General features: G+C 42.4%; 23 non-coding genes across 23 annotated transcripts; 12 read left to right on the top strand and 11 right to left on the bottom strand.

Moving 5' to 3' along the window:
- The first annotated feature begins 1,030 nt into the window (after positions 1-1,030).
- TRNAS-GCU (transfer RNA serine (anticodon GCU)) lies at positions 1,031-1,112 on the top strand. Its single transcript has one exon. It is a non-coding gene; the product is annotated as a tRNA-Ser (tRNA).
- A 356-nt stretch (positions 1,113-1,468) lies between these two features.
- TRNAT-AGU (transfer RNA threonine (anticodon AGU)) lies at positions 1,469-1,542 on the bottom strand. The gene has a single exon. It is a non-coding gene; the product is annotated as a tRNA-Thr (tRNA).
- A 608-nt stretch (positions 1,543-2,150) lies between these two features.
- Positions 2,151-2,232, top strand: TRNAS-GCU (transfer RNA serine (anticodon GCU)). The gene has a single exon. It is a non-coding gene; the product is annotated as a tRNA-Ser (tRNA).
- A 356-nt stretch (positions 2,233-2,588) lies between these two features.
- On the bottom strand, positions 2,589-2,662 carry TRNAT-AGU (transfer RNA threonine (anticodon AGU)). The gene has a single exon. It is a non-coding gene; the product is annotated as a tRNA-Thr (tRNA).
- A 2,858-nt stretch (positions 2,663-5,520) lies between these two features.
- TRNAS-GCU (transfer RNA serine (anticodon GCU)) lies at positions 5,521-5,602 on the top strand. The gene has a single exon. It is a non-coding gene; the product is annotated as a tRNA-Ser (tRNA).
- Positions 5,603-5,958: 356 nt separating this feature from the next.
- Positions 5,959-6,032, bottom strand: TRNAT-AGU (transfer RNA threonine (anticodon AGU)). Its single transcript has one exon. It is a non-coding gene; the product is annotated as a tRNA-Thr (tRNA).
- A 618-nt stretch (positions 6,033-6,650) lies between these two features.
- TRNAS-GCU (transfer RNA serine (anticodon GCU)) lies at positions 6,651-6,732 on the top strand. The gene has a single exon. It is a non-coding gene; the product is annotated as a tRNA-Ser (tRNA).
- A 3,278-nt stretch (positions 6,733-10,010) lies between these two features.
- TRNAS-GCU (transfer RNA serine (anticodon GCU)) lies at positions 10,011-10,092 on the top strand. Its single transcript has one exon. It is a non-coding gene; the product is annotated as a tRNA-Ser (tRNA).
- Positions 10,093-10,448: 356 nt separating this feature from the next.
- Positions 10,449-10,522, bottom strand: TRNAT-AGU (transfer RNA threonine (anticodon AGU)). Its single transcript has one exon. It is a non-coding gene; the product is annotated as a tRNA-Thr (tRNA).
- A 608-nt stretch (positions 10,523-11,130) lies between these two features.
- Positions 11,131-11,212, top strand: TRNAS-GCU (transfer RNA serine (anticodon GCU)). The gene has a single exon. It is a non-coding gene; the product is annotated as a tRNA-Ser (tRNA).
- Positions 11,213-11,568: 356 nt separating this feature from the next.
- On the bottom strand, positions 11,569-11,642 carry TRNAT-AGU (transfer RNA threonine (anticodon AGU)). The gene has a single exon. It is a non-coding gene; the product is annotated as a tRNA-Thr (tRNA).
- Positions 11,643-12,260: 618 nt separating this feature from the next.
- TRNAS-GCU (transfer RNA serine (anticodon GCU)) lies at positions 12,261-12,342 on the top strand. The gene has a single exon. It is a non-coding gene; the product is annotated as a tRNA-Ser (tRNA).
- A 1,048-nt stretch (positions 12,343-13,390) lies between these two features.
- Positions 13,391-13,472, top strand: TRNAS-GCU (transfer RNA serine (anticodon GCU)). Its single transcript has one exon. It is a non-coding gene; the product is annotated as a tRNA-Ser (tRNA).
- Positions 13,473-14,511: 1,039 nt separating this feature from the next.
- On the top strand, positions 14,512-14,593 carry TRNAS-GCU (transfer RNA serine (anticodon GCU)). Its single transcript has one exon. It is a non-coding gene; the product is annotated as a tRNA-Ser (tRNA).
- A 356-nt stretch (positions 14,594-14,949) lies between these two features.
- Positions 14,950-15,023, bottom strand: TRNAT-AGU (transfer RNA threonine (anticodon AGU)). The gene has a single exon. It is a non-coding gene; the product is annotated as a tRNA-Thr (tRNA).
- A 608-nt stretch (positions 15,024-15,631) lies between these two features.
- Positions 15,632-15,713, top strand: TRNAS-GCU (transfer RNA serine (anticodon GCU)). Its single transcript has one exon. It is a non-coding gene; the product is annotated as a tRNA-Ser (tRNA).
- Positions 15,714-16,069: 356 nt separating this feature from the next.
- TRNAT-AGU (transfer RNA threonine (anticodon AGU)) lies at positions 16,070-16,143 on the bottom strand. The gene has a single exon. It is a non-coding gene; the product is annotated as a tRNA-Thr (tRNA).
- A 608-nt stretch (positions 16,144-16,751) lies between these two features.
- Positions 16,752-16,833, top strand: TRNAS-GCU (transfer RNA serine (anticodon GCU)). The gene has a single exon. It is a non-coding gene; the product is annotated as a tRNA-Ser (tRNA).
- Positions 16,834-17,189: 356 nt separating this feature from the next.
- TRNAT-AGU (transfer RNA threonine (anticodon AGU)) lies at positions 17,190-17,263 on the bottom strand. Its single transcript has one exon. It is a non-coding gene; the product is annotated as a tRNA-Thr (tRNA).
- A 3,973-nt stretch (positions 17,264-21,236) lies between these two features.
- Positions 21,237-21,318, top strand: TRNAS-GCU (transfer RNA serine (anticodon GCU)). The gene has a single exon. It is a non-coding gene; the product is annotated as a tRNA-Ser (tRNA).
- A 1,476-nt stretch (positions 21,319-22,794) lies between these two features.
- Positions 22,795-22,868, bottom strand: TRNAT-AGU (transfer RNA threonine (anticodon AGU)). The gene has a single exon. It is a non-coding gene; the product is annotated as a tRNA-Thr (tRNA).
- Positions 22,869-25,034: 2,166 nt separating this feature from the next.
- On the bottom strand, positions 25,035-25,108 carry TRNAT-AGU (transfer RNA threonine (anticodon AGU)). The gene has a single exon. It is a non-coding gene; the product is annotated as a tRNA-Thr (tRNA).
- A 1,046-nt stretch (positions 25,109-26,154) lies between these two features.
- Positions 26,155-26,228, bottom strand: TRNAT-AGU (transfer RNA threonine (anticodon AGU)). The gene has a single exon. It is a non-coding gene; the product is annotated as a tRNA-Thr (tRNA).
- Positions 26,229-26,496: the final 268 nt, after the last annotated feature.

Consider the following 26,496-nt stretch of genomic DNA (forward strand, 5'->3'; position numbering starts at 1 on the left):
TTTTTGGAAAATTCTCTATGCTCAAGCACAAGCAATGCCCCGAGGAAGAAAATTTACCATCACCGTTCAAGAAGGATGCTATTGAAGTCTCTAAACATATTTACAGGCATTATGTAGCGTATCAGTCAGGCAATAGTGAATCGGCACCTCTAATTTATCGTGCCTTATGCCATCCTACATTTTGCAAAACGTTGCAACCATCTACTTGTTAAAACTAAACCAGAGCTGACTCTTTGCCACTCGGGTGGAGTATTCTACGGATGTGGGACGAGCATCTTTAATGTCATTGGCTAGTGAACATCTCCCTTTTGGAAAAAAGAGCTGATTATTGACCAGAATAAGAGAACAAGGCACTGCTGAGAGTTGAACTGAGGATCTCCCGTTTACTAGACAGGCGTTTTAACCAACTAAGCCACAGCGCCCATGAGCAAAGCTGTGGAAAACCAGAAAGATGGCAAGGATGATCCAGGAGAAGAATTTTTAAATGTAGGATGATTTTGAGGAGTGGTTCTAAGTTTTGCTATTTGTCACAGAGATGGCAAATTAAGTGTGAACAGATCCTATGCAGCATGTAGTTTCAGGTGGCTACCACTATAGAACAGCAAGGAAGTCGAGTCCCATCACATACTTGGCAGCAGCATGCAGTTCTCTGTCATTTTGCATCGTGACAATTCTAAATGAAATCGGCTTGGGACGATCCTTTTTGGAAAAGACATGGATAATTTGTCCATAGGTATGTAATCCATGCATTTGCCTTGCATGAATTGTGGCCTGTTTTACTTTAAAAGTTAGATAGAAGGCAGAATTGACAGATTTAGGGAATGCTAGGGAAATGCCAACATAAATGAGAAGCAGAGAGGACTGAATGTTTAGTATTTATGCCATTAGCATGGGTCATCACGTTGGATGTAAAACAAGACCTGCTGAGCCAATGTCTGATGTACGGCGCTGTTGCATGTGGAAAGAAAATGAAGCCTAAGAATCATCACGACTGTTTTCCAAATGTGGGTTCGGTAAAGGTACTTTTGTTGACGGGGTGGCCGAGTGGTTAAGGCGATGGACTGCTAATCCATTGTGCTCTGCACGCATGGGTTCGAATCCCATCCTCGTCGTATGATTTCTTTTTGGAAAATTCTCTATGCTCAGCGCAAGCAATGCCCCGAGGAAGAAAATTTACCATCACCGTTCAAGAAGGATGCTATTGAAGTCTCTAAACATATTTACAGGCATTATGTAGCGTATCAGTCAGGCAATAGTGAATCGGCACCTCTAATTTATCGTGCCTTATGCCATCCTACATTTTGCAAAACGTTGCAACCATCTACTTGTTAAAACTAAACCAGAGCTGACTCTTTGCCACTCGGGTGGAGTATTCTAGGGATGTGGGACGAGCATCTTTAATGTCATTGGCTAGTGAACATCTCCCTTTTGGAAAAAAGTGCTGATTATTGAGCAGAATAAGAGAACAAGGCACTGCTGAGAGTTGAACTCAGGATCTCCTGTTTACTAGACAGGCGCTTTAACCAACTAAGCCACAGCGCCCATGAGCAAAACTGTGGAAAACCAGAAAGATGGCAAGGATGATCCAGGAGAAGAATTTTTAAATGTAGGATGATTTTGAGGAGTGGTTCTAAGTTTTGCTATTTGTCACAGAGATGGCAAATTAAGTGTGAACAGATCCTATGCAGCATGTAGTTTCAGGTGGCTACCACTATAGAACAGCAAGGAAGTCGAGTCCCATCACATACTTGGCAGCAGCATGCAGTTCTCTGTCATTTTGCATCGTGACAATTCTAAATGAAATCGGCTTGGGACGATCCTTTTTGGAAAAGACATGGATAATTTCTCCATAGGTATGTAATCCATGCATTTGCCTTGCATGAATTGTGGCCTGTTTTACTTTAAAAGTTAGATAGAAGGCAGAATTGACAGATTTAGGGAATGCTAGGGAAATGCCAACATAAATGAGAAGCAGAGAGGACTGAATGTTTAGTATTTATGCCATTAGCATGGGTCATCACGTTGGATGTAAAACAAGACCTGCTGAGCCAATGTCTGATGTACGGCGCTGTTGCATGTGGAAAGAAAATGAAGCCTAAGAATCATCACGACTGTTTTCCAAATGTGGGTTCGGTAAAAGTACTTTTGTTGACGGGGTGGCCGAGTGGTTAAGGCGATGGACTGCTAATCCATTGTGCTCTGCACGCATGGGTTCGAATCCCATCCTCGTCGTATGATTTCCTTTTGGAAAATTCTCTATGCTCAGCGCAAGCAATGCCCCGAGGAAGAAAATTTACCATCACCGTTCAAGAAGGATGCTATTGAAGTCTCTAAACATATTTACAGGCATTATGTAGCGTATCAGTCAGGCAATAGTGAATCGGCACCTCTAATTTATCGTGCCTTATGCCATCCTACATTTTGCAAAACGTTGCAACCATCTACTTGTTAAAACTAAACCAGAGCTGACTCTTTGCCACTCGGGTGGAGTATTCTAGGGATGTGGGACGAGCATCTTTAATGTCATTGGCTAGTGAACATCTCCCTTTTGGAAAAAAGTGCTGATTATTGAGCAGAATAAGAGAACAAGGCACTGCTGAGAGTTGAACTCAGGATCTCCTGTTTACTAGACAGGCGCTTTAACCAACTAAGCCACAGCGCCCATGAGCAAAACTGTGGAAAACTGTGGAAAACCAGAAAGATGGCAATGATGATCCAGGAGAAGAATTTTTAAATGTAGGATGATTTTGAGGAGTGGTTCTAAGTTTTGCTATTTGTCACAGAGATGGCAAATTAAGTGTGAACAGATCCTATGCAGCATGTAGTTTCAGGTGGCTACCACTATAGAACAGCAAGGAAGTCGAGTCCCATCACATACTTGGCAGCAGCATGCAGTTCTCTGTCATTTTGCATCGTGACAATTCTAAATGAAATCGGCTTGGGACGATCCTTTTTGGAAAAGACATGGATAATTTGTCCATAGGTATGTAATCCATGCATTTGCCTTGCATGAATTGTGGCCTGTTTTACTTTAAAAGTTAGATAGAAGGCAGAATTGACAGATTTAGGGAATGCTAGGGAAATGCCAACATAAATGAGAAGCAGAGAGGACTGAATGTTTAGTATTTATGCCATTAGCATGGGTCATCACGTTGGATGTAAAACAAGACCTGCTGAGCCAATGTCTGATGTACGGCGCTGTTGCATGTGGAAAGAAAATGAAGCCTAAGAATCATCACGACTGTTTTCCAAATGTGGGTTCGGTAAAGGTACTTTTGTTGACGGGGTGGCCGAGTGGTTAAGGCGATGGACTGCTAATCCATTGTGCTCTGCACGCATGGGATCAAATCCCATCCTCGTCGTATGATTTCTTTTTGGAAAATTCTCTATGCTCAGCGCAAGCAATGCCCCGAGGAAGAAGATTTACCATCACCGTTCAAGAAGGATGCTATTGAAGTCTCTAAACATATTTACAGGCATTATGTAGCGTATCAGTCAGGCAATAGTGAATTGGCACCTCTAATTTATCGTGCCTTATGCCATCCTACATTTTGCAAAACGTTGCAACCATCTACTTGTTAAAACTAAACCAGAGCTGACTCTTTGCCACTCGGGTGGAGTATTCTAGGGATGTGGGACGAGCATCTTTAATGTCATTGGCTAGTGAACATCTCCCTTTTGGAAAAAAGTGCTGATTATTGAGCAGAATAAGAGAACAAGGCACTGCTGAGAGTTGAACTCAGGATCTCCTGTTTACTAGACAGGCCCTTTAACCAACTAAGCCACAGCACCCATGAGCAAAACTGTGGAAAACCAGAAAGATGGCAAGGATGATCCAGGAGAAGAATTTTTAAATGTAGGATGATTTTGAGGAGTGGTTCTAAGTTTTGCTATTTGTCACAGAGATGGCAAATTAAGTGTGAACAGATCCTATGCAGCATGTAGTTTCAGGTGGCTACCACTATAGAACAGCAAGGAAGTCGAGTCCCATGACATACTTGGCAGCAGCATGCAGTTCTCTGTCATTTTGCATCGTGACAATTCTAAATGAAATCGGCTTGGGACGATCCTTTTTGGAAAAGACATGGATAATTTGTCCATAGGTATGTAATCCATGCATTTGCCTTGCATGAATTGTGGCCTGTTTTACTTTAAAAGTTAGATAGAAGGCAGAATTGACAGATTTAGGGAATGCTAGGGAAATGCCAACATAAATGAGAAGCAGAGAGGACTGAATGTTTAGTATTTATGCGATTAGCATGGGTCATCACGTTGGATGTAAAACAAGACCTGCTGAGCCAATGTCTGATGTACGGCGCTGTTGCATGTGGAAAGAAAATGAAGCCTAAGAATCATCACGACTGTTTTCCAAATGTGGGTTCGGTAAAAGTACTTTTGTTGACGGGGTGGCCGAGTGGTTAAGGCGATGGACTGCTAATCCATTGTGCTCTGCTTGCATGGGTTCGAATCCCATCCTCGTCGTATGATTCCTTTTTGGAAAATTCTCTATGCTCAGCGCAAGCAATGCCCCGAGGAAGAAAATTTACCATCACCATTCAAGAAGGATGCTATTGAAGTCTCTAAACATATTTACAGGCATTATGTAGCGTATCAGTCAGGCAATAGTGAATCGGCACCTCTAATTTATCGTGCCTTATGCCATCCTACATTTTGCAAAACGTTGCAACCATCTACTTGTTAAAACTAAACCAGAGCTGACTCTTTGCCACTCGGGTGGAGTATTCTACGGATGTGGGACGAGCATCTTTAATGTCATTGGCTAGTGAACATCTCCCTTTTGGAAAAAAGAGCTGATTATTGACCAGAATAAGAGAACAAGGCACTGCTGAGAGTTGAACTGAGGATCTCCCGTTTACTAGACAGGCGTTTTAACCAACTAAGCCACAGCACCCATGAGCAAAGCTGTGGAAAACCAGAAAGATGGCAAGGATGATCCAGGAGAAGAATTTTTAAATGTAGGATGATTTTGAGGAGTGGTTCTAAGTTTTGCTATTTGTCACAGAGATGGCAAATTAAGTGTGAACAGATCCTATGCAGCATGTAGTTTCAGGTGGCTACCACTATAGAACAGCAAGGAAGTCGAGTCCCATGACATACTTGGCAGCAGCATGCAGTTCTCTGTCATTTTGCATCGTGACAATTCTAAATGAAATCGGCTTGGGACGATCCTTTTTGGAAAAGACATGGATAATTTCTCCATAGGTATGTAATCCATGCATTTGCCTTGCATGAATTGTGGCCTGTTTTACTTTAAAAGTTAGATAGAAGGCAGAATTGACAGATTTAGGGAATGCTAGGGAAATGCCAACATAAATGAGAAGCAGAGAGGACTGAATGTTTAGTATTTATGCCAGTAGCATGGGTCATCACGTTGGATGTAAAACAAGACCTGCTGAGCCAATGTCTGATGTACGGCGCTGTTGCATGTGGAAAGAAAATGAAGCCTAAGAATCATCACGACTGTTTTCCAAATGTGGGTTCGGTAAAAGTACTTTTGTTGACGGGGTGGCCGAGTGGTTAAGGCGATGGACTGCTAATCCATTGTGCTCTGCACGCATGGGTTCGAATCCCATCCTCGTCGTATGATTTCCTTTTGGAAAATTCTCTATGCTCAGCGCAAGCAATGCCCCGAGGAAGAAAATTTACCATCACCGTTCAAGAAGGATGCTATTGAAGTCTCTAAACATATTTACAGGCATTATGTAGCGTATCAGTCAGGCAATAGTGAATCGGCACCTCTAATTTATCGTGCCTTATGCCATCCTACATTTTGCAAAACGTTGCAACCATCTACTTGTTAAAACTAAACCAGAGCTGACTCTTTGCCACTCGGGTGGAGTATTCTAGGGATGTGGGACGAGCATCTTTAATGTCATTGGCTAGTGAACATCTCCCTTTTGGAAAAAAGTGCTGATTATTGAGCAGAATAAGAGAACAAGGCACTGCTGAGAGTTGAACTCAGGATCTCCTGTTTACTAGACAGGCGCTTTAACCAACTAAGCCACAGCGCCCATGAGCAAAACTGTGGAAAACTGTGGAAAACCAGAAAGATGGCAATGATGATCCAGGAGAAGAATTTTTAAATGTAGGATGATTTTGAGGAGTGGTTCTAAGTTTTGCTATTTGTCACAGAGATGGCAAATTAAGTGTGAACAGATCCTATGCAGCATGTAGTTTCAGGTGGCTACCACTATAGAACAGCAAGGAAGTCGAGTCCCATCACATACTTGGCAGCAGCATGCAGTTCTCTGTCATTTTGCATCGTGACAATTCTAAATGAAATCGGCTTGGGACGATCCTTTTTGGAAAAGACATGGATAATTTGTCCATAGGTATGTAATCCATGCATTTGCCTTGCATGAATTGTGGCCTGTTTTACTTTAAAAGTTAGATAGAAGGCAGAATTGACAGATTTAGGGAATGCTAGGGAAATGCCAACATAAATGAGAAGCAGAGAGGACTGAATGTTTAGTATTTATGCCATTAGCATGGGTCATCACGTTGGATGTAAAACAAGACCTGCTGAGCCAATGTCTGATGTACGGCGCTGTTGCATGTGGAAAGAAAATGAAGCCTAAGAATCATCACGACTGTTTTCCAAATGTGGGTTCGTTAAAGGTACTTTTGTTGACGGGGTGGCCGAGTGGTTAAGGCGATGGACTGCTAATCCATTGTGCTCTGCACGCATGGGTTCGAATCCCATCCTCGTCGTATGATTCCTTTTTGGAAAATTCTCTATGCTCAGCGCAAGCAATGCCCCGAGGAAGAAAATTTACCATCACCGTTCAAGAAGGATGCTATTGAAGTCTCTAAACATATTTACAGGCATTATGTAGCGTATCAGTCAGGCAATAGTGAATCGGCACCTCTAATTTATCGTGCCTTATGCCATCCTACATTTTGCAAAACGTTGCAACCATCTACTTGTTAAAACTAAACCAGAGCTGACTCTTTGCCACTCGGGTGGAGTATTCTACGGATGTGGGACGAGCATCTTTAATGTCATTGGCTAGTGAACATCTCCCTTTTGGAAAAAAGAGCTGATTATTGACCAGAATAAGAGAACAAGGCACTGCTGAGAGTTGAACTGAGGATCTCCCGTTTACTAGACAGGCGTTTTAACCAACTAAGCCACAGCACCCATGAGCAAAGCTGTGGAAAACCAGAAAGATGGCAAGGATGATCCAGGAGAAGAATTTTTAAATGTAGGATGATTTTGAGGAGTGGTTCTAAGTTTTGCTATTTGTCACAGAGATGGCAAATTAAGTGTGAACAGATCCTATGCAGCATGTAGTTTCAGGTGGCTACCACTATAGAACAGCAAGGAAGTCGAGTCCCATGACATACTTGGCAGCAGCATGCAGTTCTCTGTCATTTTGCATCGTGACAATTCTAAATGAAATCGGCTTGGGACGATCCTTTTTGGAAAAGACATGGATAATTTGTCCATAGGTATGTAATCCATGCATTTGCCTTGCATGAATTGTGGCCTGTTTTACTTTAAAAGTTAGATAGAAGGCAGAATTGACAGATTTAGGGAATGCTAGGGAAATGCCAACATAAATGAGAAGCAGAGAGGACTGAATGTTTAGTATTTATGCCATTAGCATGGGTCATCACGTTGGATGTAAAACAAGACCTGCTGAGCCAATGTCTGATGTACGGCGCTGTTGCATGTGGAAAGAAAATGAAGCCTAAGAATCATCACGACTGTTTTCCAAATGTGGGTTCGGTAAAGGTACTTTTGTTGACGGGGTGGCCGAGTAGTTAAGGCGATGGACTGCTAATCCATTGTGCTCTGCTTGCATGGGTTCGAATCCCATCCTCGTCGTATGATTCCTTTTTGGAAAATTCTCTATGCTCAGCGCAAGCAATGCCCCGAGGAAGAAAATTTACCATCACCGTTCAAGAAGGATGCTATTGAAGTCTCTAAACATATTTACAGGCATTATGTAGCGTATCAGTCAGGCAATAGTGAATCGGCACCTCTAATTTATCGTGCCTTATGCCATCCTACATTTTGCAAAACGTTGCAACCATCTACTTGTTAAAACTAAACCAGAGCTGACTCTTTGCCACTCGGGTGGAGTATTCTACGGATGTGGGACGAGCATCTTTAATGTCATTGGCTAGTGAACATCTCCCTTTTGGAAAAAAGAGCTGATTATTGACCAGAATAAGAGAACAAGGCACTGCTGAGAGTTGAACTGAGGATCTCCCGTTTACTAGACAGGCGTTTTAACCAACTAAGCCACAGCACCCATGAGCAAAGCTGTGGAAAACCAGAAAGATGGCAAGGATGATCCAGGAGAAGAATTTTTAAATGTAGGATGATTTTGAGGAGTGGTTCTAAGTTTTGCTATTTGTCACAGAGATGGCAAATTAAGTGTGAACAGATCCTATGCAGCATGTAGTTTCAGGTGGCTACCACTATAGAACAGCAAGGAAGTCGAGTCCCATGACATACTTGGCAGCAGCATGCAGTTCTCTGTCATTTTGCATCGTGACAATTCTAAATGAAATCGGCTTGGGACGATCCTTTTTGGAAAAGACATGGATAATTTGTCCATAGGTATGTAATCCATGCATTTGCCTTGCATGAATTGTGGCCTGTTTTACTTTAAAAGTTAGATAGAAGGCAGAATTGACAGATTTAGGGAATGCTAGGGAAATGCCAACATAAATGAGAAGCAGAGAGGACTGAATGTTTAGTATTTATGCCATTAGCATGGGTCATCACGTTGGATGTAAAACAAGACCTGCTGAGCCAATGTCTGATGTACGGCGCTGTTGCATGTGGAAAGAAAATGAAGCCTAAGAATCATCACGACTGTTTTCCAAATGTGGGTTCGGTAAAGGTACTTTTGTTGACGGGGTGGCCGAGTAGTTAAGGCGATGGACTGCTAATCCATTGTGCTCTGCTTGCATGGGTTCGAATCCCATCCTCGTCGTATGATTCCTTTTTGGAAAATTCTCTATGCTCAGCGCAAGCAATGCCCCGAGGAAGAAAATTTACCATCACCGTTCAAGAAGGATGCTATTGAAGTCTCTAAACATATTTACAGGCATTATGTAGCGTATCAGTCAGGCAATAGTGAATCGGCACCTCTAATTTATCGTGCCTTATGCCATCCTACATTTTGCAAAACGTTGCAACCATCTACTTGTTAAAACTAAACCAGAGCTGACTCTTTGCCACTCGGGTGGAGTATTCTAGGGATGTGGGACGAGCATCTTTAATGTCATTGGCCAGTGAACATCTCCCTTTTGGAAAAAAAAGCTGATTGTTGAGCAGAATAAGAGAACAAGTCACTGCTGAGAGTTGAACTCAGGATCTCCTGTTTACTAGACAGGCGCTTTAACCAACTAAGCCACAGCGCAAATGAGCAAAACTGTGGAAAACCAGAAAGATGGCAAGGATGATCCAGGAGAAGAATTTTTAAATGTAGGATGATTTTGAGGAGTGGTTCTAAGTTTTGCTATTTGTCACAGAGATGGCAAATTAAGTGTGAACAGATCCTATGCAGCATGTAGTTTCAGGTGGCTACCACTATAGAACAGCACGGAAGTCGAGTCCCATCACATACTTGGCAGCAGCATGCAGTTCTCTGTCATTTTGCATCGTGACAATTCTAAATGAAATCGGCTTGGGACGATCCTTTTTGGAAAAGACATGGATAATTTGTCCATAGGTATGTAATCCATGCATTTGCCTTGCATGAATTGTGGCCTGTTTTACTTTAAAAGTTAGATAGAAGGCAGAATTGACAGATTTAGGGAATGCTAGGGAAATGCCAACATAAATGAGAAGCAGAGAGGACTGAATGTTTAGTATTTATGCCATTAGCATGGGTCATCACGTTGGATGTAAAACAAGACCTGCTGAGCCAATGTCTGATGTACGGCGCTGTTGCATGTGGAAAGAAAATGAAGCCTAAGAATCATCACGACTGTTTTCCAAATGTGGGTTCGGTAAAGGTACTTTTGCTGACGGGGTGGCCGAGTGGTTAAGGCGATGGACTGCTAATCCATTGTGCTCTGCACGCATGGGTTCGAATCCCATCCTCGTCGTATGATTTCTTTTTGGAAAATTCTCTATGCTCAGCGCAAGCAATGCCCCGAGGAAGAAAATTTACCATCACCGTTCAAGAAGGATGCTATTGAAGTCTCTAAACATATTTACAGGCATTATGTAGCGTATCAGTCAGGCAATAGTGAATCGGCACCTCTAATTTATCGTGCCTTATGCCATACTACATTTTGCAAAACGTTGCAACCATCTACTTGTTAAAACTAAACCAGAGCTGACTCTTTGCCACTCGGGTGGAGTATTCTAGGGATGTGGGACGAGCATCTTTAATGTCATTGGCTAGTGAACATCTCCCTTTTGGAAAAAAGTGCTGATTATTGAGCAGAATAAGAGAACAAGGCACTGCTGAGAGTTGAACTCAGGATCTCCTGTTTACTAGACAGGCGCTTTAACCAACTAAGCCACAGCGCCCATGAGCAAAAATGTGGAAAACCAGAAAGATGGCAAGGATGATCCAGGAGAAGAATTTTTAAATGTAGGATGATTTTGAGGAGTGGTTCTAAGTTTTGCTATTTGTCACAGAGATGGCAAATTAAGTGTGAACAGATCCTATGCAGCATGTAGTTTCAGGTGGCTACCACTATAGAACAGCAAGGAAGTCGAGTCCCATCACATACTTGGCAGCAGCATGCAGTTCTCTGTCATTTTGCATCGTGACAATTCTAAATGAAATCGGCTTGGGACGATCCTTTTTGGAAAAGACATGGATAATTTCTCCATAGGTATGTAATCCATGCATTTGCCTTGCATGAATTGTGGCCTGTTTTACTTTAAAAGTTAGATAGAAGGCAGAATTGACATATTTATGGAATGCTAGGGAAATGCCAACATAAATGAGAAGCAGAGAGGACTGAATGTTTAGTATTTATGCCATTAGCATGGGTCATCACGTTGGATGTAAAACAAGACCTGCTGAGCCAATGTCTGATGTACGGCGCTGTTGCATGTGGAAAGAAAATGAAGCCTAAGAATCATCACGACTGTTTTCCAAATGTGGGTTCGGTAAAAGTACTTTTGTTGACGGGGTGGCCGAGTGGTTAAGGCGATGGACTGCTAATCCATTGTGCTCTGCACGCATGGGTTCGAATCCCATCCTCGTCGTATGATTTCCTTTTGGAAAATTCTCTATGCTCAGCGCAAGCAATGCCCCGAGGAAGAAAATTTACCATCACCGTTCAAGAAGGATGCTATTGAAGTCTCTAAACATATTTACAGGCATTATGTAGCGTATCAGTCAGGCAATAGTGAATCGGCACCTCTAATTTATCGTGCCTTATGCCATACTACATTTTGCAAAACGTTGCAACCATCTACTTGTTAAAACTAAACCAGAGCTGACTCTTTGCCACTCGGGTGGAGTATTCTAGGGATGTGGGACGAGCATCTTTAATGTCATTGGCTAGTGAACATCTCCCTTTTGGAAAAAAGTGCTGATTATTGAGCAGAATAAGAGAACAAGGCACTGCTGAGAGTTGAACTCAGGATCTCCTGTTTACTAGACAGGCGCTTTAACCAACTAAGCCACAGCGCCCATGAGCAAAACTGTGGAAAACTGTGGAAAACCAGAAAGATGGCAATGATGATCCAGGAGAAGAATTTTTAAATGTAGGATGATTTTGAGGAGTGGTTCTAAGTTTTGCTATTTGTCACAGAGATGGCAAATTAAGTGTGAACAGATCCTATGCAGCATGTAGTTTCAGGTGGCTACCACTATAGAACAGCAAGGAAGTCGAGTCCCATCACATACTTGGCAGCAGCATGCAGTTCTCTGTCATTTTGCATCGTGACAATTCTAAATGAAATCGGCTTGGGACGATCCTTTTTGGAAAAGACATGGATAATTTCTCCATAGGTATGTAATCCATGCATTTGCCTTGCATGAATTGTGGCCTGTTTTACGTTAAAAGTTAGATAGAAGGCAGAATTGACAGATTTAGGGAATGCTAGGGAAATGCCAACATAAATGAGAAGCAGAGAGGACTGAATGTTTAGTATTTATGCCATTAGCATGGGTCATCACGTTGGATGTAAAACAAGACCTGCTGAGCCAATGTCTGATGTACGGCGCTGTTGCATGTGGAAAGAAAATGAAGCCTAAGAATCATCACGACTGTTTTCCAAATGTGGGTTCGGTAAAAGTACTTTTGTTGACGGGGTGGCCGAGTGGTTAAGGCGATGGACTGCTAATCCATTGTGCTCTGCACGCATGGGTTCGAATCCCATCCTCGTCGTATGATTTCCTTTTGGAAAATTCTCTATGCTCAGCGCAAGCAATGCCCCGAGGAAGAAAATTTACCATCACCGTTCAAGAAGGATGCTATTGAAGTCTCTAAACATATTTACAGGCATTATGTAGCGTATCAGTCAGGCAATAGTGAATCGGCACCTCTAATTTATCGTGCCTTATGCCATCCTACATTTTGCAAAACGTTGCAACCATCTACTTGTTAAAACTAAACCAGAGCTGACTCTTTGCCACTCGGGTGGAGTATTCTAGGGATGTGGGACGAGCATCTTTAATGTCATTGGCTAGTGAACATCTCCCTTTTGGAAAAAAGTGCTGATTATTGAGCAGAATAAGAGAACAAGGCACTGCTGAGAGTTGAACTCAGGATCTCCTGTTTACTAGACAGGCGCTTTAACCAACTAAGCCACAGCACCCATGAGCAAAACTGTGGAAAACTGTGGAAAACCAGAAAGATGGCAATGATGATCCAGGAGAAGAATTTTTAAATGTAGGATGATTTTGAGGAGTGGTTCTAAGTTTTGCTATTTGTCACAGAGATGGCAAATTAAGTGTGAACAGATCCTATGCAGCATGTAGTTTCAGGTGGCTACCACTATAGAACAGCAAGGAAGTCGAGTCCCATCACATACTTGGCAGCAGCATGCAGTTCTCTGTCATTTTGCATCGTGACAATTCTAAATGAAATCGGCTTGGGACGATCCTTTTTGGAAAAGACATGGATAATTTGTCCATAGGTATGTAATCCATGCATTTGCCTTGCATGAATTGTGGCCTGTTTTACTTTAAAAGTTAGATAGAAGGCAGAATTGACAGATTTAGGGAATGCTAGGGAAATGCCAACATAAATGAGAAGCAGAGAGGACTGAATGTTTAGTATTTATGCCATTAGCATGGGTCATCACGTTGGATGTAAAACAAGACCTGCTGAGCCAATGTCTGATGTACGGCGCTGTTGCATGTGGAAAGAAAATGAAGCCTAAGAATCATCACGACTGTTTTCCAAATGTGGGTTCGGTAAAGGTACTTTTGTTGACGGGGTGGCCGAGTGGTTAAGGCGATGGACTGCTAATCCATTGTGCTCTGCACGCATGGGTTCGAATCCCATCCTCGTCGTATGATTCCTTTTTGGAAAATTCTCTATGCTCAAGCACAAGCAATGCCCCGAGGAAGAAAATTTACCATCACCGTTCAAGAAGGATGCTATTGAAGTCTCTAAACATATTTACAGGCATTATGTAGCGTATCAGTCAGGCAATAGTGAATCGGCACCTCTAATTTATCGTGCCTTATGCCATCCTACATTTTGCAAAACGTTGCAACCATCTACTTGTTAAAACTAAACCAGAGCTGACTCTTTGCCACTCGGGTGGAGTATTCTACGGATGTGGGACGAGCATCTTTAATGTCATTGGCTAGTGAACATCTCCCTTTTGGAAAAAAGAGCTGATTATTGACCAGAATAAGAGAACAAGGCACTGCTGAGAGTTGAACTGAGGATCTCCCGTTTACTAGACAGGCGTTTTAACCAACTAAGCCACAGCGCCCATGAGCAAAGCTGTGGAAAACCAGAAAGATGGCAAGGATGATCCAGGAGAAGAATTTTTAAATGTAGGATGATTTTGAGGAGTGGTTCTAAGTTTTGCTATTTGTCACAGAGATGGCAAATTAAGTGTGAACAGATCCTATGCAGCATGTAGTTTCAGGTGGCTACCACTATAGAACAGCAAGGAAGTCGAGTCCCATCACATACTTGGCAGCAGCATGCAGTTCTCTGTCATTTTGCATCGTGACAATTCTAAATGAAATCGGCTTGGGACGATCCTTTTTGGAAAAGACATGGATAATTTGTCCATAGGTATGTAATCCATGCATTTGCCTTGCATGAATTGTGGCCTGTTTTACTTTAAAAGTTAGATAGAAGGCAGAATTGACAGATTTAGGGAATGCTAGGGAAATGCCAACATAAATGAGAAGCAGAGAGGACTGAATGTTTAGTATTTATGCCATTAGCATGGGTCATCACGTTGGATGTAAAACAAGACCTGCTGAGCCAATGTCTGATGTACGGCGCTGTTGCATGTGGAAAGAAAATGAAGCCTAAGAATCATCACGACTGTTTTCCAAATGTGGGTTCGGTAAAGGTACTTTTGTTGACGGGGTGGCCGAGTGGTTAAGGCGATGGACTGCTAATCCATTGTGCTCTGCACGCATGGGTTCGAATCCCATCCTCGTCGTATGATTTCTTTTTGGAAAATTCTCTATGCTCAGCGCAAGCAATGCCCCGAGGAAGAAAATTTACCATCACCGTTCAAGAAGGATGCTATTGAAGTCTCTAAACATATTTACAGGCATTATGTAGCGTATCAGTCAGGCAATAGTGAATCGGCACCTCTAATTTATCGTGCCTTATGCCATCCTACATTTTGCAAAACGTTGCAACCATCTACTTGTTAAAACTAAACCAGAGCTGACTCTTTGCCACTCGGGTGGAGTATTCTAGGGATGTGGGACGAGCATCTTTAATGTCATTGGCTAGTGAACATCTCCCTTTTGGAAAAAAGTGCTGATTATTGAGCAGAATAAGAGAACAAGGCACTGCTGAGAGTTGAACTCAGGATCTCCTGTTTACTAGACAGGCGCTTTAACCAACTAAGCCACAGCGCCCATGAGCAAAACTGTGGAAAACCAGAAAGATGGCAAGGATGATCCAGGAGAAGAATTTTTAAATGTAGGATGATTTTGAGGAGTGGTTCTAAGTTTTGCTATTTGTCACAGAGATGGCAAATTAAGTGTGAACAGATCCTATGCAGCATGTAGTTTCAGGTGGCTACCACTATAGAACAGCAAGGAAGTCGAGTCCCATCACATACTTGGCAGCAGCATGCAGTTCTCTGTCATTTTGCATCGTGACAATTCTAAATGAAATCGGCTTGGGACGATCCTTTTTGGAAAAGACATGGATAATTTCTCCATAGGTATGTAATCCATGCATTTGCCTTGCATGAATTGTGGCCTGTTTTACTTTAAAAGTTAGATAGAAGGCAGAATTGACAGATTTAGGGAATGCTAGGGAAATGCCAACATAAATGAGAAGCAGAGAGGACTGAATGTTTAGTATTTATGCCATTAGCATGGGTCATCACGTTGGATGTAAAACAAGACCTGCTGAGCCAATGTCTGATGTACGGCGCTGTTGCATGTGGAAAGAAAATGAAGCCTAAGAATCATCACGACTGTTTTCCAAATGTGGGTTCGGTAAAAGTACTTTTGTTGACGGGGTGGCCGAGTGGTTAAGGCGATGGACTGCTAATCCATTGTGCTCTGCACGCATGGGTTCGAATCCCATCCTCGTCGTATGATTTCCTTTTGGAAAATTCTCTATGCTCAGCGCAAGCAATGCCCCGAGGAAGAAAATTTACCATCACCGTTCAAGAAGGATGCTATTGAAGTCTCTAAACATATTTACAGGCATTATGTAGCGTATCAGTCAGGCAATAGTGAATCGGCACCTCTAATTTATCGTGCCTTATGCCATCCTACATTTTGCAAAACGTTGCAACCATCTACTTGTTAAAACTAAACCAGAGCTGACTCTTTGCCACTCGGGTGGAGTATTCTAGGGATGTGGGACGAGCATCTTTAATGTCATTGGCTAGTGAACATCTCCCTTTTGGAAAAAAGTGCTGATTATTGAGCAGAATAAGAGAACAAGGCACTGCTGAGAGTTGAACTCAGGATCTCCTGTTTACTAGACAGGCGCTTTAACCAACTAAGCCACAGCGCCCATGAGCAAAACTGTGGAAAACCAGAAAGATGGCAAGGATGATCCAGGAGAAGAATTTTTAAATGTAGGATGATTTTGAGGAGTGGTTCTAAGTTTTGCTATTTGTCACAGAGATGGCAAATTAAGTGTGAACAGATCCTATGCAGCATGTAGTTTCAGGTGGCTACCACTATAGAACAGCAAGGAAGTCGAGTCCCATCACATACTTGGCAGCAGCATGCAGTTCTCTGTCATTTTGCATCGTGACAATTCTAAATGAAATCGGCTTGGGACGATCCTTTTTGGAAAAGACATGGATAATTTCTCCATAGGTATGTAATCCATGCATTTGCCTTGCATGAATTGTGGCCTGTTTTACTTTAAAAGTTAGATAGAAGGCAGAATTGACAGATTTAGGGAATGCTAGGGAAATGCCAACATAAATGAGAAGCAGAGAGGACTGAATGTTTAGTATTTATGCCATTAGCATGGGTCATCACGTTGGATGTAAAACAAGACCTGCTGAGCCAATGTCTGATGTACGGCGCTGTTGCATGTGGAAAGAAAATGAAGCCTAAGAATCATCACGACTGTTTTCCAAATGTGGGTTCGGTAAAAGTACTTTTGTTGACGGGGTGGCCGAGTGGTTAAGGCGATGGACTGCTAATCCATTGTGCTCTGCACGCATGGGTTCGAATCCCATCCTCGTCGTATGATTTCCTTTTGGAAAATTCTCTATGCTCAGCGCAAGCAATGCCCCGAGGAAGAAAATTTACCATCACCGTTCAAGAAGGATGCTATTGAAGTCTCTAAACATATTTACAGGCATTATGTAGCGTATCAGTCAGGCAATAGTGAATCGGCACCTCTAATTTATCGTGCCTTATGCCATCCTACATTTTGCAAAACGTTGCAACCATCTACTTGTTAAAACTAAACCAGAGCTGACTCTTTGCCACTCGGGTGGAGTATTCTAGGGATGTGGGACGAGCATCTTTAATGTCATTGGCTAGTGAACATCTCCCTTTTGGAAAAAAGTGCTGATTATTGAGCAGAATAAGAGAACAAGGCACTGCTGAGAGTTGAACTCAGGATCTCCTGTTTACTAGACAGGCGCTTTAACCAACTAAGCCACAGCGCCCATGAGCAAAACTGTGGAAAACTGTGGAAAACCAGAAAGATGGCAATGATGATCCAGGAGAAGAATTTTTAAATGTAGGATGATTTTGAGGAGTGGTTCTAAGTTTTGCTATTTGTCACAGAGATGGCAAATTAAGTGTGAACAGATCCTATGCAGCATGTAGTTTCAGGTGGCTACCACTATAGAACAGCAAGGAAGTCGAGTCCCATCACATACTTGGCAGCAGCATGCAGTTCTCTGTCATTTTGCATCGTGACAATTCTAAATGAAATCGGCTTGGGACGATCCTTTTTGGAAAAGACATGGATAATTTGTCCATAGGTATGTAATCCATGCATTTGCCTTGCATGAATTGTGGCCTGTTTTACTTTAAAAGTTAGATAGAAGGCAGAATTGACAGATTTAGGGAATGCTAGGGAAATGCCAACATAAATGAGAAGCAGAGAGGACTGAATGTTTAGTATTTATGCCATTAGCATGGGTCATCACGTTGGATGTAAAACAAGACCTGCTGAGCCAATGTCTGATGTACGGCGCTGTTGCATGTGGAAAGAAAATGAAGCCTAAGAATCATCACGACTGTTTTCCAAATGTGGGTTCGGTAAAGGTACTTTTGTTGACGGGGTGGCCGAGTGGTTAAGGCGATGGACTGCTAATCCATTGTGCTCTGCACGCATGGGATCAAATCCCATCCTCGTCGTATGATTTCTTTTTGGAAAATTCTCTATGCTCAGCGCAAGCAATGCCCCGAGGAAGAAGATTTACCATCACCGTTCAAGAAGGATGCTATTGAAGTCTCTAAACATATTTACAGGCATTATGTAGCGTATCAGTCAGGCAATAGTGAATTGGCACCTCTAATTTATCGTGCCTTATGCCATCCTACATTTTGCAAAACGTTGCAACCATCTACTTGTTAAAACTAAACCAGAGCTGACTCTTTGCCACTCGGGTGGAGTATTCTAGGGATGTGGGACGAGCATCTTTAATGTCATTGGCTAGTGAACATCTCCCTTTTGGAAAAAAGTGCTGATTATTGAGCAGAATAAGAGAACAAGGCACTGCTGAGAGTTGAACTCAGGATCTCCTGTTTACTAGACAGGCCCTTTAACCAACTAAGCCACAGCACCCATGAGCAAAACTGTGGAAAACCAGAAAGATGGCAAGGATGATCCAGGAGAAGAATTTTTAAATGTAGGATGATTTTGAGGAGTGGTTCTAAGTTTTGCTATTTGTCACAGAGATGGCAAATTAAGTGTGAACAGATCCTATGCAGCATGTAGTTTCAGGTGGCTACCACTATAGAACAGCAAGGAAGTCGAGTCCCATGACATACTTGGCAGCAGCATGCAGTTCTCTGTCATTTTGCATCGTGACAATTCTAAATGAAATCGGCTTGGGACGATCCTTTTTGGAAAAGACATGGATAATTTGTCCATAGGTATGTAATCCATGCATTTGCCTTGCATGAATTGTGGCCTGTTTTACTTTAAAAGTTAGATAGAAGGCAGAATTGACAGATTTAGGGAATGCTAGGGAAATGCCAACATAAATGAGAAGCAGAGAGGACTGAATGTTTAGTATTTATGCGATTAGCATGGGTCATCACGTTGGATGTAAAACAAGACCTGCTGAGCCAATGTCTGATGTACGGCGCTGTTGCATGTGGAAAGAAAATGAAGCCTAAGAATCATCACGACTGTTTTCCAAATGTGGGTTCGGTAAAGGTACTTTTGTTGACGGGGTGGCAGAGTAGTTAAGGCGATGGACTGCTAATCCATTGTGCTCTGCTTGCATGGGTTCGAATCCCATCCTCGTCGTATGATTCCTTTTTGGAAAATTCTCTATGCTCAGCGCAAGCAATGCCCCGAGGAAGAAAATTTACCATCACCATTCAAGAAGGATGCTATTGAAGTCTCTAAACATATTTACAGGCATTATGTAGCGTATCAGTCAGGCAATAGTGAATCGGCACCTCTAATTTATCGTGCCTTATGCCATCCTACATTTTGCAAAACGTTGCAACCATCTACTTGTTAAAACTAAACCAGAGCTGACTCTTTGCCACTCGGGTGGAGTATTCTACGGATGTGGGACGAGCATCTTTAATGTCATTGGCTAGTGAACATCTCCCTTTTGGAAAAAAGAGCTGATTATTGACCAGAATAAGAGAACAAGGCACTGCTGAGAGTTGAACTGAGGATCTCCCGTTTACTAGACAGGCGCTTTAACCAACTAAGCCACAGCACCCATGAGCAAAGCTGTGGAAAACCAGAAAGATGGCAAGGATGATCCAGGAGAAGAATTTTTAAATGTAGGATGATTTTGAGGAATGGTTCTAAGTTTTGCTATTTGTCACAGAGATGGCAAATTAAGTGTGAACAGATCCTATGCAGCATGTAGTTTCAGGTGGCTACCACTATAGAACAGCAAGGAAGTCGAGTCCCATGACATACTTGGCAGCAGCATGCAGTTCTCTGTCATTTTGCATCGTGACAATTCTAAATGAAATCGGCTTGGGACGATCCTTTTTGGAAAAGACATGGATAATTTGTCCATAGGTATGTAATCCATGCATTTGCCTTGCATGAATTGTGGCCTGTTTTACTTTAAAAGTTAGGTAGAAGGCAGAATTGACAGATTTAGGGAATGCTAGGGAAATGCCAACATAAATGAGAAGCAGAGAGGACTGAATGTTTAGTATTTATGCCATTAGCATGGGTCATCACGTTGGATGTAAAACAAGACCTGCTGAGCCAATGTCTGATGTACGGCGCTGTTGCATGTGGAAAGAAAATGAAGCCTAAGAATCATCACGACTGTTTTCCAAATGTGGGTTCGGTAAAGGTACTTTAGTTGACGGGGTGGCCGAGTAGTTAAGGCGATGGCCTGCTAATCCATTGTGCTCTGCTTGCATGGGTTTGAATCCCATCCTTGTCGTATGATTCCTTTTTGGAAAATTCTCTATGCTCAGCGCAAGCAATGCCCCGAGGAAGAAAATTTACCATCACCGTTCAAGAAGGATGCTATTGAAGTCTCTAAACATATTTACAGGCATTATGTAGCGTATCAGTCAGGCAATAGTGAATCGGCACCTCTAATTTATCGTGCCTTATGCCATCCTACATTTTGCAAAACGTTGCAACCATCTACTTGTTAAAACTAAACCAGAGCTGACTCTTTGCCACTCGGGTGGAGTATTCTAGGGATGTGGGACGAGCATCTTTAATGTCATTGGCTTTTGGAAAAAAGTGCTGATAATTGAGCAGAATAAGAGAACAAGGCACTGCTGAGAGTTGAACTCAGGATCACCTGTTTACTAGACAGGCGCTTTAACCAACTAAGCCACAGCGCCCATGAGCAAAACTGTGGAAAACTGTGGAAAACCAGAAAGATGGCAATGATGATCCAGGAGAAGAATTTTTAAATGTAGGATGATTTTGAGGAGTGGTTCTAAGTTTTGCTATTTGTCACAGAGATGGCAAATTAAGTGTGAACAGATCCTATGCAGCATGTAGTTTCAGGTGGCTACCACTATAGAACAGCAAGGAAGTCGAGTCCCATCACATACTTGGCAGCAGCATGCAGTTCTCTGTCATTTTGCATCGTGACAATTCTAAATGAAATCGGCTTGGGACGATCCTTTTTGGAAAAGACATGGATAATTTCTCCATAGGTATGTAATCCATGCATTTGCCTTGCATGAATTGTGGCCTGTTTTACTTTAAAAGTTAGATAGAAGGCAGAATTGACAGATTTAGGGAATGCTAGGGAAATGCCAACATAAATGAGAAGCAGAGAGGACTGAATGTTTAGTATTTATGCCATTAGCATGGGTCATCACGTTGGATGTAAAACAAGACCTGCTGAGCCAATGTCTGATGTACGGCGCTGTTGCATGTGGAAAGAAAATGAAGCCTAAGAATCATCACGACTGTTTTCCAAATGTGGGTTCGGTAAAGGTAATTTTGTTGACGGGGTGGCCGAGTGGTTAAGGCGATGGACTGCTAATCCATTGTGCTCTGCACGCATGGGTTCGAATCCCATCCTCGTCGTATGATTCCTTTTTGGAAAATTCTCTATGCTCAGCGCAAGCAATGCCCCGAGGAAGAAAATTTACCATCACCGTTCAAGAAGGATGCTATTGAAGTCTCTAAACATATTTACAGGCATTATGCAGCGTATCAGTCAGGCAATAGTGAATCGGCACCTCTAATTTATCGTGCCTTATGCCATCCTACATTTTGCAAAACGTTGCAACCATCTACTTGTTAAAACTAAACCAGAGCTGACTCTTTGCCACTCGGGTGGAGTATTCTAGGGATGTGGGACGAGCATCTTTAATGTCATTGGCTAGTGAACATCTCCCTTTTGGAAAAAAGTGCTGATTATTGAGCAGAATAAGAGAACAAGGCACTGCTGAGAGTTGAACTCAGGATCTCCTGTTTACTAGACAGGCACTTTAACCAACTAAGCCACAGCGCCCATGAGCAAAACTGTGGAAAACCAGAAAGATGGCAAGGATGATCCAGGAGAAGAATTTTTAAATGTAGGATGATTTTGAGGAGTGGTTCTAAGTTTTGCTATTTGTCACAGAGATGGCAAATTAAGTGTGAACAGATCCTATGCAGCATGTAGTTTCAGGTGGCTACCACTATAGAACAGCAAGGAAGTCGAGTCCCATCACATACTTGGCAGCAGCATGCAGTTCTCTGTCATTTTGCATCGTGACAATTCTAAATGAAATCGGCTTGGGACGATCCTTTTTGGAAAAGACATGGATAATTTCTCCATAGGTATGTAATCCATGCATTTGCCTTGCATGAATTGTGGCCTGTTTTACTTTAAAAGTTAGATAGAAGGCAGAATTGACAGATTTAGGGAATGCTAGGGAAATGCCAACATAAATGAGAAGCAGAGAGGACTGAATGTTTAGTATTTATGCCATTAGCATGGGTCATCACGTTGGATGTAAAACAAGACCTGCTGAGCCAATGTCTGATGTACGGCGCTGTTGCATGTGGAAAGAAAATGAAGCCTAAGAATCATCACGACTGTTTTCCAAATGTGGGTTCGGTAAAGGTACTTTTGTTGACGGGGTGGCCGAGTGGTTAAGGCGATGGACTGCTAATCCATTGTGCTCTGCACGCATGGGATCGAATCCCATCCTCGTCGTATGATTTCTTTTTAAAAAATTCTCTATGCTCAGCGCAAGCAATGCCCCGAGGAAGAAGATTTACCATCACCGTTCAAGAAGGATGCTATTGAAGTCTCTAAACATATTTACAGGCATTATGTAGCGTATCAGTCAGGCAATAGTGAATCGGCACCTCTAATTTATCGTGCCTTATGCCATCCTACATTTTGCAAAACGTTGCAACCATCTACTTGTTAAAACTAAACCAGAGCTGACTCTTTGCCACTCGGGTGGAGTATTCTAGGGATGTGGGACGAGCATCTTTAATGTCATTGGCTAGTGAACATCTCCCTTTTGGAAAAAAGTGCTGATTATTTAGCAGAATAAGAGAACAAGGCACTGCTGAGAGTTGAACTCAGGATCTCCTGTTTACTAGACAGGCGCTTTAACCAACTAAGCCACAGCGCCCATGAGCAAAACTGTGGAAAACCAGAAAGATGGCAAGGATGATCCAGGAGAAGAATTTTTAAATGTAGGATGATTTTGAGGAGTGGTTCTAAGTTTTGCTATTTGTCACAGAGATGGCAAATTAAGTGTGAACAGATCCTATGCAGCATGTAGTTTCAGGTGGCTACCACTATAGAACAGCAAGGAAGTCGAGTCCCATCACATACTTGGCAGCAGCATGCAGTTCTCTGTCATTTTGCATCGTGACAATTCTAAATGAAATCGGCTTGGGACGATCCTTTTTGGAAAAGACATGGATAATTTCTCCATAGGTATGTAATCCATGCATTTGCCTTGCATGAATTGTGGCCTGTTTTACTTTAAAAGTTAGATAGAAGGCAGAATTGACAGATTTAGGGAATGCTAGGGAAATGCCAACATAAATGAGAAGCAGAGAGGACTGAATGTTTAGTATTTATGCCATTAGCATGGGTCATCACGTTGGATGTAAAACAAGACCTGCTGAGCCAATGTCTGATGTACGGCGCTGTTGCATGTGGAAAGAAAATGAAGCCTAAGAATCATCACGACTGTTTTCCAAATGTGGGTTCGGTAAAGGTACTTTTGTTGACGGGGTGGCCGAGTGGTTAAGGCGATGGACTGCTAATCCATTGTGCTCTGCATGCATGGGATCGAATCCCATCCTCGTCGTATGATTTCTTTTTGGAAAATTCTCTATGCTCAGCGCAAGCAATGCCCCGAGGAAGAAGATTTACCATCACCGTTCAAGAAGGATGCTATTGAAGTCTCTAAACATATTTACAGGCATTATGTAGCGTATCAGTCAGGCAATAGTGAATCGGCACCTCTAATTTATCGTGCCTTATGCCATCCTACATTTTGCAAAACGTTGCAACCATCTACTTGTTAAAACTAAACCAGAGCTGACTCTTTGCCACTCGGGTGGAGTATTCTAGGGATGTTGGACGAGCATCTTTAATGTCATTGGCTAGTGAACATCTCCCTTTTGGAAAAAAGTGCTGATTATTGAGCAGAATAAGAGAACAAGGCACTGCTGAGAGTTGAACTCAGGATCTCCTGTTTACTAGACAGGCACTTTAACCAACTAAGCCACAGCGCCCATGAGCAAAACTGTGGAAAACCAGAAAGATGGCAAGGATGATCCAGGAGAAGAATTTTTAAATGTAGGATGATTTTGAGGAGTGGTTCTAAGTTTTGCTATTTGTCACAGAGATGGCAAATTAAGTGTGAACAGATCCTATGCAGCATGTAGTTTCAGGTGGCTACCACTATAGAACAGCAAGGAAGTCGAGTCCCATCACATACTTGGCAGCAGCATGCAGTTCTCTGTCATTTTGCATCGTGACAATTCTAAATGAAATCGGCTTGGGACGATCCTTTTTGGAAAAGACATGGATAATTTCTCCATAGGTATGTAATCCATGCATTTGCCTTGCATGAATTGTGGCCTGTTTTACTTTAAAAGTTAGATAGAAGGCAGAATTGACAGATTTAGGGAATGCTAGGGAAATGCCAACATAAATGAGAAGCAGAGAGGACTGAATGTTTAGTATTTATGCCATTAGCATGGGTCATCACGTTGGATGTAAAACAAGACCTGCTGAGCCAATGTCTGATGTACGGCGCTGTTGCATGTGGAAAGAAAATGAAGCCTAAGAATCATCACGACTGTTTTCCAAATGTGGGTTCGGTAAAGGTACTTTTGTTGACGGGGTGGCCGAGTGGTTAAGGCGATGGACTGCTAATCCATTGTGCTCTGCACGCATGGGATCGAATCCCATCCTCGTCGTATGATTTCTTTTTAAAAAATTCTCTATGCTCAGCGCAAGCAATGCCCCGAGGAAGAAGATTTACCATCACCGTTCAAGAAGGATGCTATTGAAGTCTCTAAACATATTTACAGGCATTATGTAGCGTATCAGTCAGGCAATAGTGAATCGGCACCTCTAATTTATCGTGCCTTATGCCATCCTACATTTTGCAAAACGTTGCAACCATCTACTTGTTAAAACTAAACCAGAGCTGACTCTTTGCCACTCGGGTGGAGTATTCTAGGGATGTGGGACGAGCATCTTTAATGTCATTGGCTAGTGAACATCTCCCTTTTGGAAAAAAGTGCTGATTATTTAGCAGAATAAGAGAACAAGGCACTGCTGAGAGTTGAACTCAGGATCTCCTGTTTACTAGACAGGCGCTTTAACCAACTAAGCCACAGCGCCCATGAGCAAAACTGTGGAAAACCAGAAAGATGGCAAGGATGATCCAGGAGAAGAATTTTTAAATGTAGGATGATTTTGAGGAGTGGTTCTAAGTTTTGCTATTTGTCACAGAGATGGCAAATTAAGTGTGAACAGATCCTATGCAGCATGTAGTTTCAGGTGGCTACCACTATAGAACAGCAAGGAAGTCGAGTCCCATCACATACTTGGCAGCAGCATGCAGTTCTCTGTCATTTTGCATCGTGACAATTCTAAATGAAATCGGCTTGGGACGATCCTTTTTGGAAAAGACATGGATAATTTCTCCATAGGTATGTAATCCATGCATTTGCCTTGCATGAATTGTGGCCTGTTTTACTTTAAAAGTTAGATAGAAGGCAGAATTGACAGATTTAGGGAATGCTAGGGAAATGCCAACATAAATGAGAAGCAGAGAGGACTGAATGTTTAGTATTTATGCCATTAGCATGGGTCATCACGTTGGATGTAAAACAAGACCTGCTGAGCCAATGTCTGATGTACGGCGCTGTTGCATGTGGAAAGAAAATGAAGCCTAAGAATCATCACGACTGTTTTCCAAATGTGGGTTCGGTAAAGGTACTTTTGTTGACGGGGTGGCCGAGTGGTTAAGGCGATGGACTGCTAATCCATTGTGCTCTGCATGCATGGGATCGAATCCCATCCTCGTCGTATGATTTCTTTTTGGAAAATTCTCTATGCTCAGCGCAAGCAATGCCCCGAGGAAGAAGATTTACCATCACCGTTCAAGAAGGATGCTATTGAAGTCTCTAAACATATTTACAGGCATTATGTAGCGTATCAGTCAGGCAATAGTGAATCGGCACCTCTAATTTATCGTGCCTTATGCCATCCTACATTTTGCAAAACGTTGCAACCATCTACTTGTTAAAACTAAACCAGAGCTGACTCTTTGCCACTCGGGTGGAGTATTCTAGGGATGTTGGACGAGCATCTTTAATGTCATTGGCTAGTGAACATCTCCCTTTTGGAAAAAAGTGCTGATTATTGAGCAGAATAAGAGAACAAGGCACTGCTGAGAGTTGAACTCAGGATCTCCTGTTTACTAGACAGGCGCTTTAACCAACTAAGCCACAGCGCCCATGAGCAAAACTGTGGAAAACCAGAAAGATGGCAAGGATGATCCAGGAGAAGAATTTTTAAATGTAGGATGATTTTGAGGAGTGGTTCTAAGTTTTGCTATTTGTCACAGAGATGGCAAATTAAGTGTGAACAGATCCTATGCAGCATGTAGGTTCAGGTGGCTACCACTATAGAACAGCAAGGAAGTCGAGTCCCATCACATACTTGGCAGCAGCATGCAGTTCTCTGTCATTTTGCATCGTGACAATTCTAAATGAAATCGGCTT

This window comes from Eleutherodactylus coqui, unplaced genomic scaffold (genome assembly GCF_035609145.1).
Source record: "Eleutherodactylus coqui strain aEleCoq1 unplaced genomic scaffold, aEleCoq1.hap1 HAP1_SCAFFOLD_634, whole genome shotgun sequence".
Taxonomy (NCBI): Eukaryota; Metazoa; Chordata; class Amphibia; order Anura; family Eleutherodactylidae; genus Eleutherodactylus; species Eleutherodactylus coqui.